The 8,297-nt window shown below is 44.4% G+C and overlaps 1 protein-coding gene across 1 annotated transcript in view; it reads left to right on the plus strand.

Moving 5' to 3' along the window:
• The first annotated feature begins 7,894 nt into the window (after window positions 1-7,894).
• The window catches only part of BRINP1 (BMP/retinoic acid inducible neural specific 1), a 216,802-nt gene continuing 216,399 nt past the window's right edge, over window positions 7,895-8,297 (plus strand). The window contains exon 1 of the mRNA XM_004372120.2: window positions 7,895-8,286. The gene's annotated coding sequence lies outside the window, so the exon portion shown is untranslated. The remainder of the gene's footprint in view (window positions 8,287-8,297) is intronic.

The raw sequence follows: 8,297 nt of genomic DNA on the forward strand, positions 1-8,297 counted from the left end.
CTGTTTTCCTGCTTGCTGTTGGCAGGTGGTATCACCATGAGTTGGAATCGACTTGAAGGCAACTAACAAAAACAACGTTGGCCAGGGACCAGTATCAGTGCCCGAAGTCCTTGCTACATGGCCCCCATAGGCAGTTTGCAACATGGATGTTTGCTTTTTTTCATGCCAGCTGGAGTGTGTTTTTGTGATTCCTTTTTCTGCAACTAGTCAGAGAAAACTCTCTGTTATTAACAACTCACATGATTAGGCCAGGCTCACCCAATATAATCTCCTTTTAGACATGCAGTGTAACATAAGCACAGGAGTGCTAACATATCATATTCACAGGTTCTGCCCACATTCAAAGAAGAGGGGATTATACAAGAGGAAAGGTCATTGATGGTTATTTTAGAATTCTGCCTGTCACAGAGATCAAGAATACGTGGTTAAAAGGGCAAAATAGACTTACCTGAGGACACAGGTTTTCTAGAGGCAGAACTAGATTAATGTCTAATCACTTGGTTCTCAGTTCAACTCTTCACCCTACTTCTTGTATCTCCAAATCAAAACTCCTATAAGTTATGTATCTAAAACTCAATCACCCTGATTTATAATGCTGTATTAGCCAGGATACATTTGGTAGCAAATGACGAAAACCTACACTGAATTGGTTTAAACAGAAAGGAAAGTTATTTGCTCATGTATCTGAAAGAGTCAAATGTATGTCTATGATTTCAGGCAACACCGAAGCCATTTTGTGGTTAAGCTTTCCTCCATGCTGCCTTCATTCCCAGTCAGGCCTTTCATCTTGGTGGGGAAAATAATTGCCAAAACTTTAGGCTTGGATTCTACCAGCTAAGTATATCCATTATTGTTATTGTTGTTGTTATTATTATTATTTAGGAGCACTTTTTAATAATGGCTCCAGCAAACATTCTGGGGCTGACTTTCATTGGCCCAACATGTGTTAATGCCCATCTCTAAACCAATCACAATGACCAGCAAGACAGGACACTCTGACTGGCTAGCCTTGTTTAGGTGCCCTGGATCCAGGGACAAGATCAGCCCCCCTCGAACCAAATGAACTGAGAGATGGACTAGGGTAGGCATCCCAAAGGAAAATAAAGGTGCTGTTAGCCAGAGAGGAAAATGGATGTGAGGCAGGTTAAAATCTTCTAATAGCCTATGCATGGCTCCCCCTAGTGGAATGTGAGAGAGAGAGTGAGCGCTGGGGTGGTGCTGACTTATCAGAGCAGAGGCACCAAGAGAGAATAGAATGGAATACATTGATCACTAAATCACCAAAACTGTACTTGACAGAGAAATCAAGAGACAGCCGGCAAAACAGGCTTGATGAGTTTGAATGCCTGAGTTCAAGTGATGGGCCCATCACTATAACGTGTTGTCCTTATGCAAGTCATTGCATGTCTTTGAGCCTCAGTTTGCTTTTCTGTAAAGTGGGGCTATCTGCCATGCTTTACCTTAAGTTTAAAATATGCAGCTTTCAGTCACTGCAAAAAAATAAGATTCAAAACAAAATCGGGGAGAAACTAGCTGAGATTTCAAAAGAGCTTAAATATACTGAATTTTTAATTCAAGTGCGATATTGAAGAAGTTTGCAGTAGGGATGTCCCTTGAGTCCCAGCCAACATGATAGTATGTTTATGGATGTCTTTTATGAAACTCTTTTTAGAATTCATGTGCCACCAGGGTAATGGTCTGGGCAGGCTCAGGCCTGAGGAAGCTGGAACTTCAGCAACATGGAAAGGAGGGGGAGAAGAGGGAGAGAAAACTGAGCAAGTCTAGTGAAACCAGTCTGCATGTGTTCATGTCCCAACACATCCATTCTTATGGCTGATGGGCCAGATGGGCAGCCAGGAGTGGTGCAACTCCTTCCTGGTCAGGAAGTTAGTAAGTGCTGGCATAGTTCCAGAATATCAGTGTATTTGCTGAATACCACAGCCAATAGCTGGGGATATGAGGAGCCAGGTTCACACATGCAAATAACCGTCATGAAAGGCAGAAAATGCAGTATCACATAGCCATATGAGAAAGAATATACTTAAGTATTGAAGGGATTGGGAAAAGCTTCTGTTTATTTAGTAAAATACACCCTGGGCACCTGCCACGTGAAGGGCTAGGCAGCAGAGTGGCTGTGTGCTTGGTTTCTATAGCAGGGCAGCCTGAGTTTGAATTCTGGCTCTGACATGTGATATTGGACAATTTATTTAACCTCTCAGTCTTTTACTTGTCCTCATCTGTAAAATGGTGATGATAATTGTAATAATAGATCTGACATCAGAGGGCTGCTTGAAGAATTAAATGAATTAATATCTGTGAAGTACACAGAGTAGTTCCTAGGATACAGGATACGGTTAAGACATGTTCCCTATATTTTTATGTACTAAGCTCTTGCGATGAAATCATCACTTATGCCTTTTAGTTTTAGTTCTTGCTGGAGAAACAGATATTAAACAAATAATGTCACCAATAACTGTTTAATTACAATGATGATGCATGTTATGAAGGAAATATAAAGGATGGTGACAAAGCTGATAGGAGAAGACCTGTCTTGGCCTGGGGGTCAGGAAAGTGACATTTACACTGATATTTGAAGGGTGAGCAGGACTAGGCCAGGAGTGGAAAGTAGTTTCTGGGAGAGGGAACACCTAGCACAAAGCTTAGAGGCAGGAAAGAACTTGGTAAACTAATAATTGAAAGGCGGCCAGTGTATTTGGAAGTGGGGGGAGGGCATGATATTAAGTAGTTAGGGCCAGACAGTGCACAACCCTGTACACTTCATGTTAAAATGCGTTTTATCCTAATTGAGTAGGAGCAGAGATGACATATAAATTACATATTTATGGAAAGATTAGATTTGGTCATGCAAAAATGAAATGTTGCTGGGGAGAAAAAGATACGGCAGTAGAAGGACCAGAATGAGAAAGGGTACAAAGACAGGGAAGCTGGGACCTCTGCAGGAACTAGTGAGCAGTTCATTTTTTTGCTGACAGAAAAGTTACAAGGGTGATAACTAGGGATAAATAAAATTGTAAAGAATATAGGGGCCAGATGATGGAGGGCATTGTATGCTAGGGAAAATGTTCCCACTTCGGTATAAAATTAAAAGCATCCTTCTAGGTTTTTGATAAGTAGAGTGATGGATGAGAATTGAGTTTTAAGCATATTGCCTTTGCAGGGTTGGGATGGAGTGAGAGTTGGGCGAGGAGGAAGTGGGGGATAGGGAAGAAGATGAGGAGGTGGAAGGGAAAAACTAAAAGGCATTTTTATTCATTTAGGAGATACTCATAACCTAGATGAGAGACACTGAAGGGGTGAATGCTGCTCATATATGATAAGTGCCCAATAAATATTGTTTTTGATGTTAGTTGCCCTCTAGTCCATTCCGACTCATGGCGACCCCACGTGTGCAAAGTAGAACTGCTCCATAGGGTTTTCGAGTCTGTGACCTTTTGAAAGCAGATCACTAAGCCTGTCTTCTGAGGCACCTTCCTGAACTGCTAACATTTCGGCTAGTAGTCAAGTACTTAACCATTTGCTCACCCCAGGGACTTCAACAATAAATATTAGTTCTTATTAATTCTACTGGTGTTTTTCTTTTTTTTTTTTTTAAGAGCTCTTGATAAGCACCAAACATTACATCTCATATAGAGGCAAGTTTTTCCTCCTGTTAGCTTTTGCGGCATTTCCTATAGGCCCTGATCATGCCGTTTACATTCTGTGGTGCCTTGTGATTATTTAGGCACAAGTCTGGCTATGCAATGAACTCCAGACTCCTAGAAATCAGAGACCAGACAAAACATTCATCGCTGAATTTTTCATATCATCTCACATTCGGTAGGCACTCAACAAATGCAGACTTTTTTTTCTGCAGCTGTTCGGCTTGTTCTGAACCCAAAGCATCCCAGATTAAGGGATTTTAAGTCCTTTGTGATTTGACACAGGGGTCCTGGTGGCACAGTGGTTAGTTAAGCGCTTGGCTGCTAACCGAAAGTTGGTGGTTCAAACCCACCAGCTACTCTGCAGGAGAAAGATGGGGCAGTCTGCTTCTGTGAAAATTTACAGCCTTGAAAACCCTATGGGGCAGTTCTACTCTGTCCTATAGGGTCACTATAAGTCGGAATTGACTCAATGGCAATGGGTTTGGTGTTTCTGGGTTTTTGAGATTTGACAGGAGTAGTAAACTTGAGCCTTTGAGACAGCAGCAGGTGGCTCAGAGTCCTGCACAAACAGGGCTGAATCTTATCTTTATTTAAGGAGGGTGAAGTGGCTCCTCCATCTCATCACTGAGCATTCATCTATATTTCTTGTGTATTTCCAGAACTGGACTACTTCCCTGCTTATGGATTTCCCTATTGGCTTCCCCCTTCCAATTTCTTAAGCCCAAATCTAAATGAAACAACCTATAAAATCTAAGGTAAGGTTGGAGACCAGAAAGGTTATCTACTCTGGAGGTTCCAAATCTGAGGTCCAGGGAGAGATTCATGAATAATATTGGCACGCAGGGATTCAATGAACCATGCAACGTATTTTGGGCATTTTTGTAAATACATTTTTCACAAGAGAGAGGTCCATAGTAATCATAAAGTCCTCAAAAGAATCTGTGGTCCTAAAATGTTGATTTAATGTTTGTCAAACTCATCATGCTGTGGAGACTGTAAAGGAAACAACCAGTTGGCTCATTAAATGCCCTTGGAAAAAGGTCCTCTTCTAGTATCTGTCTATAGACAGGAAGTTCTTTCTTAAGTCTACCTTAAGCCATTGGCACCTCCTTCCCATGCAAGCTCTTGGTAAATTCAGTGGAAATAGCAAACAGCTGCTCACCAACACCCACCCCAAAGAAAGAACAAGACATTTCTCACATATCTCAAGCTGCCTTAAATGTTCTTTCTTTGGCAAAGAAGAAAAAAAAAAAAAGAAATATATTTTTGGCCTCTAAACCTTTTCCCACCCGTGTGTATTTCTGCAGAAATGTTATCCATATGGTACCAATTGCTTTTTCCATAAGTCATTAGGAATACTTCACACTGAGAACTTTCCTGATGACCAAGGAGTCTTTGGAGATTTTTTTTAACGGGTCTCTTAGCCTTCCTACATAGAAACATGGAAGCTAAACAGAGCCAAATGCAAATGAACTAAGACTTGGAAAGATTGGAGTTTTACTCAAAACTCAGAAACCATGAGACTCAGGGGGGGCTTTAAATCTGTCCATGAAAATCCTTCATATCCTCCTCCAGGGACAAGAGCTGCTAAATAATCCATTGGTGCAGAGAATGCAATGGCCCCAGCTACTTAAATTGAAATTAGGATTGGGCACGGTGATCCTATTAAATTCCATGATCTTGCAATCACCCCAGGCTTTGACTACTATGCCCAGAGGACACAGTAAAGAATCAGTGTTGGATATGGAATTTCTGACTCCATCACCTACTAGCTGTACTTTGGCACGCTACTCAAGCTTTCCAAGCTCCAATTTCTTATTGTGTAAAAATGCTCATAGCACTGTACAAATAATAATATGTAATATAGGCAAAGCTCTGAATGTAATACCTCATGCATGGTAGAAGTTAAAAAAAATTCCTTTTTCTCTTTCTCTCTAACATTAACTGGAGTTGGGAAGGGTTCTGTATTTTCTGGGGGAAATATTGACTGTGTGAGGTAGGGGAGAGGAAGATAGGAAGCTGTTTTACAGTGTTAAGTCTTCTCCTTCTAAGGCATCTGGACCCTGACCCGTATTGCGAGATTAAGAGAGAGAAGCTCAGATGAATCAGTCTGTACCTGGTCCTCCTCTGAAGCTGTCTGACTAGATTGTTTCAGACTGATTTCAGCACAGCATTCCTATCAGGGCTGTCATTGCCTACTACTGTTCAAGAAGGCAGATCTGAGCTGAGGGATATAGAGAGAAGGGGGAAGGAATGAAGAAAGAGAAGGATTAGAGAGAGACAGAGAGGAAGAAGAAAGAAGAAAGGAGGGAGGCAGGGGTAAGAAATAACAATCTTAGAGCTTCATATTGAAATTGATGGCAGAAGCAATGTGTGTGGTGAGTGCATTTCTTCTTGGCTGAAATCAAAGTCAGAACTGCCCCGGGACCACTGCCTAGTATCTGAAACCTGGGCCAGGAGCTGTAAGAAGGAGAAAATGGCCAAGGAAAAAAGAGGAGAAGGTTCCATCAGCCTGAGAGAGAAATCACTCAGTCGGTCAGTGGCTGTAGAGCTGTCCGTGGTGCTGACTCTCTTATTTGGATTAGAGTGGAGGAAAAGCAGAGAGGAATTCAGAACTGAACTGGCTGCTGGCCCCCGGCTTCTCCTATTTCCCCCTCTCACCATCCAAGTACTGTTGAGACACAGGCGCTTTCTCTTTCTCTCTCTCTCACCCCTCCCTCCTTCCCCTCCTTCTTCCCTCTCTTCTTGCTAATTAAAGAATTTTACTCTCGTTTCCATCCCTTCTCTCAAGAATCTCTCTTCTACTTTGTTTCAAGACTCCTCTTCTCCAATTAGTTCACTGCCTCCTAGGTCTTTCTAAGTCCTCCTTGTTCCCTTTCCTATTTGAATAATAATAGCATTAACAACAACAGCCATCATAATAGAAGAGAACAAGTATTGAGCATTTACTAAGTGCCAGAGAGAGTATTCCAAGTGCTTTTACATACATTAACTCATGTAAATTTCACATCAACTCTATTAGATAGGTAGTTATATTTTCGTACCATATAGAAGAGGAATTGAGGCTTAAAAAACAAAAAACAAACAAATAAAAAACCCAAACCCGTTGGCATTGAGTTGATTCCGACTCATAGCGACCCCATAAGACAGAGTAGAATTGCTCCACAGGGTTTGCAAGGAGTGACTGGTGGATTCGAGTTCTTAACCACTGCGCCATCAGGACCACCACCACCAGGGTCAAGATCAGATAGCTACAGGATTCCAAATCCTCTAGAGCCTGCACTGTTACTCAACCTGGGTTCCTTTAAACTTCCCATCATTATTTCCCTATCCCTCCCTGCCTCTGCATCTGGCAGTTTCAATGATGCTTCCTACTTTTGCCTAGACTTCAAGGGGCTAGGAATCTGCATTGCTGATTTCATTTAAATAAAATAGGAAACAAAGTAAGCACACATAGAGGATATGCACTATGTGGGATTTCAGATCGTGTACGGGCCTTCTTTCCCGATTCAGGAAGAGGCTCCACGTCAGCACCCTCGGGCTGTATTTCACACTGAATTTGGACTCCTAGACTCCTTGTACTCATGCTTTAGCCCCCTTGCCTGCCCCTTCTCTGCCTCTGGTGGTCTCCAGAGAACTTTGCTTACCCTAGCTTCTCACTCCTACATCCTGCCCACGTAAAGAGAAGCACTTGCTTAATTCTAGGAGGTTACGTGGGCTCACTCCTACAAACACAGAGAAACAGTATCAAATACTCAGAGACACACATATACAAACGGGCCCACACAGGCACCTCCCAAGACAAAAATCACAGATAGATACACACAGCCACACAAGCACCCGCATACCCAGAAACATTCAGATCACTCGCGACACACACGGCTACAGACATGCCGGAGAACACCACGATTTCGGGTTTGCTCACATACACAGCCCCTTTGGGTGCACAAACGCGGAGACACGCTACCCCATCCCCGGACCTGCGAGACTCCGCAGTTGCTCAGCCTCAGCCCACCCAGGGCGTCCCTCCCCTCCAAGGCAGCCTCCCTCCTCCCCTCCTCTCCCTTCTCCTCCTCCGCCTAAAGATGTACAAAACACTCCTCAGAATAAACCCCGGCGCTCGGCTCCTCCCTCCCCGCCCCCGGCAGCCGCTCCCCCATTCATTTTCGCCCGTCGCAGGGTAAGTCCCTCCCCCCGCGTAGCCCGGCCTCCGCTGCTCCCGGCCCTGCGACCGCGGCGCGCTTGGACTTCCCTCTCCATTCGCCCGCCGCCTCGCTCCGGGTCCCCACCGCTGCGAACTGATCTGGCGCGGGGGGAGGAGGAAAGCGCAGGCGAGCGGACGAGCGAGAGGGCGAGAGCGAGCGAGCCTGAGCGTGAGAGCCGGGAGGCTGAGGGAGTAGTGACTGCCTTCCGGAGCCGGGATTCATGCCTGTCCTCGGGGCCAGCGAAGGGGACTTTACGGCTGAGTATGAGCCAGGCTGCTAGGAGCCAGGTACCCCCACGCCTGCAGTCCCCGCGCCGTCCCCGGTATGTGAGCTGGACGCAGGGCTCTCCTAACTTCCCACCGAGCCGAATAAAAAGCGTCCTCCCTCAGCTCTCCGCCAAAGACGGACATTGACTCCAGGTAAGGCGGCG

Source organism: Trichechus manatus, unplaced genomic scaffold (genome assembly GCF_000243295.1).
Source record: "Trichechus manatus latirostris isolate Lorelei unplaced genomic scaffold, TriManLat1.0 scaffold00016, whole genome shotgun sequence".
NCBI classification, from domain to species: domain Eukaryota; kingdom Metazoa; phylum Chordata; class Mammalia; order Sirenia; family Trichechidae; genus Trichechus; species Trichechus manatus.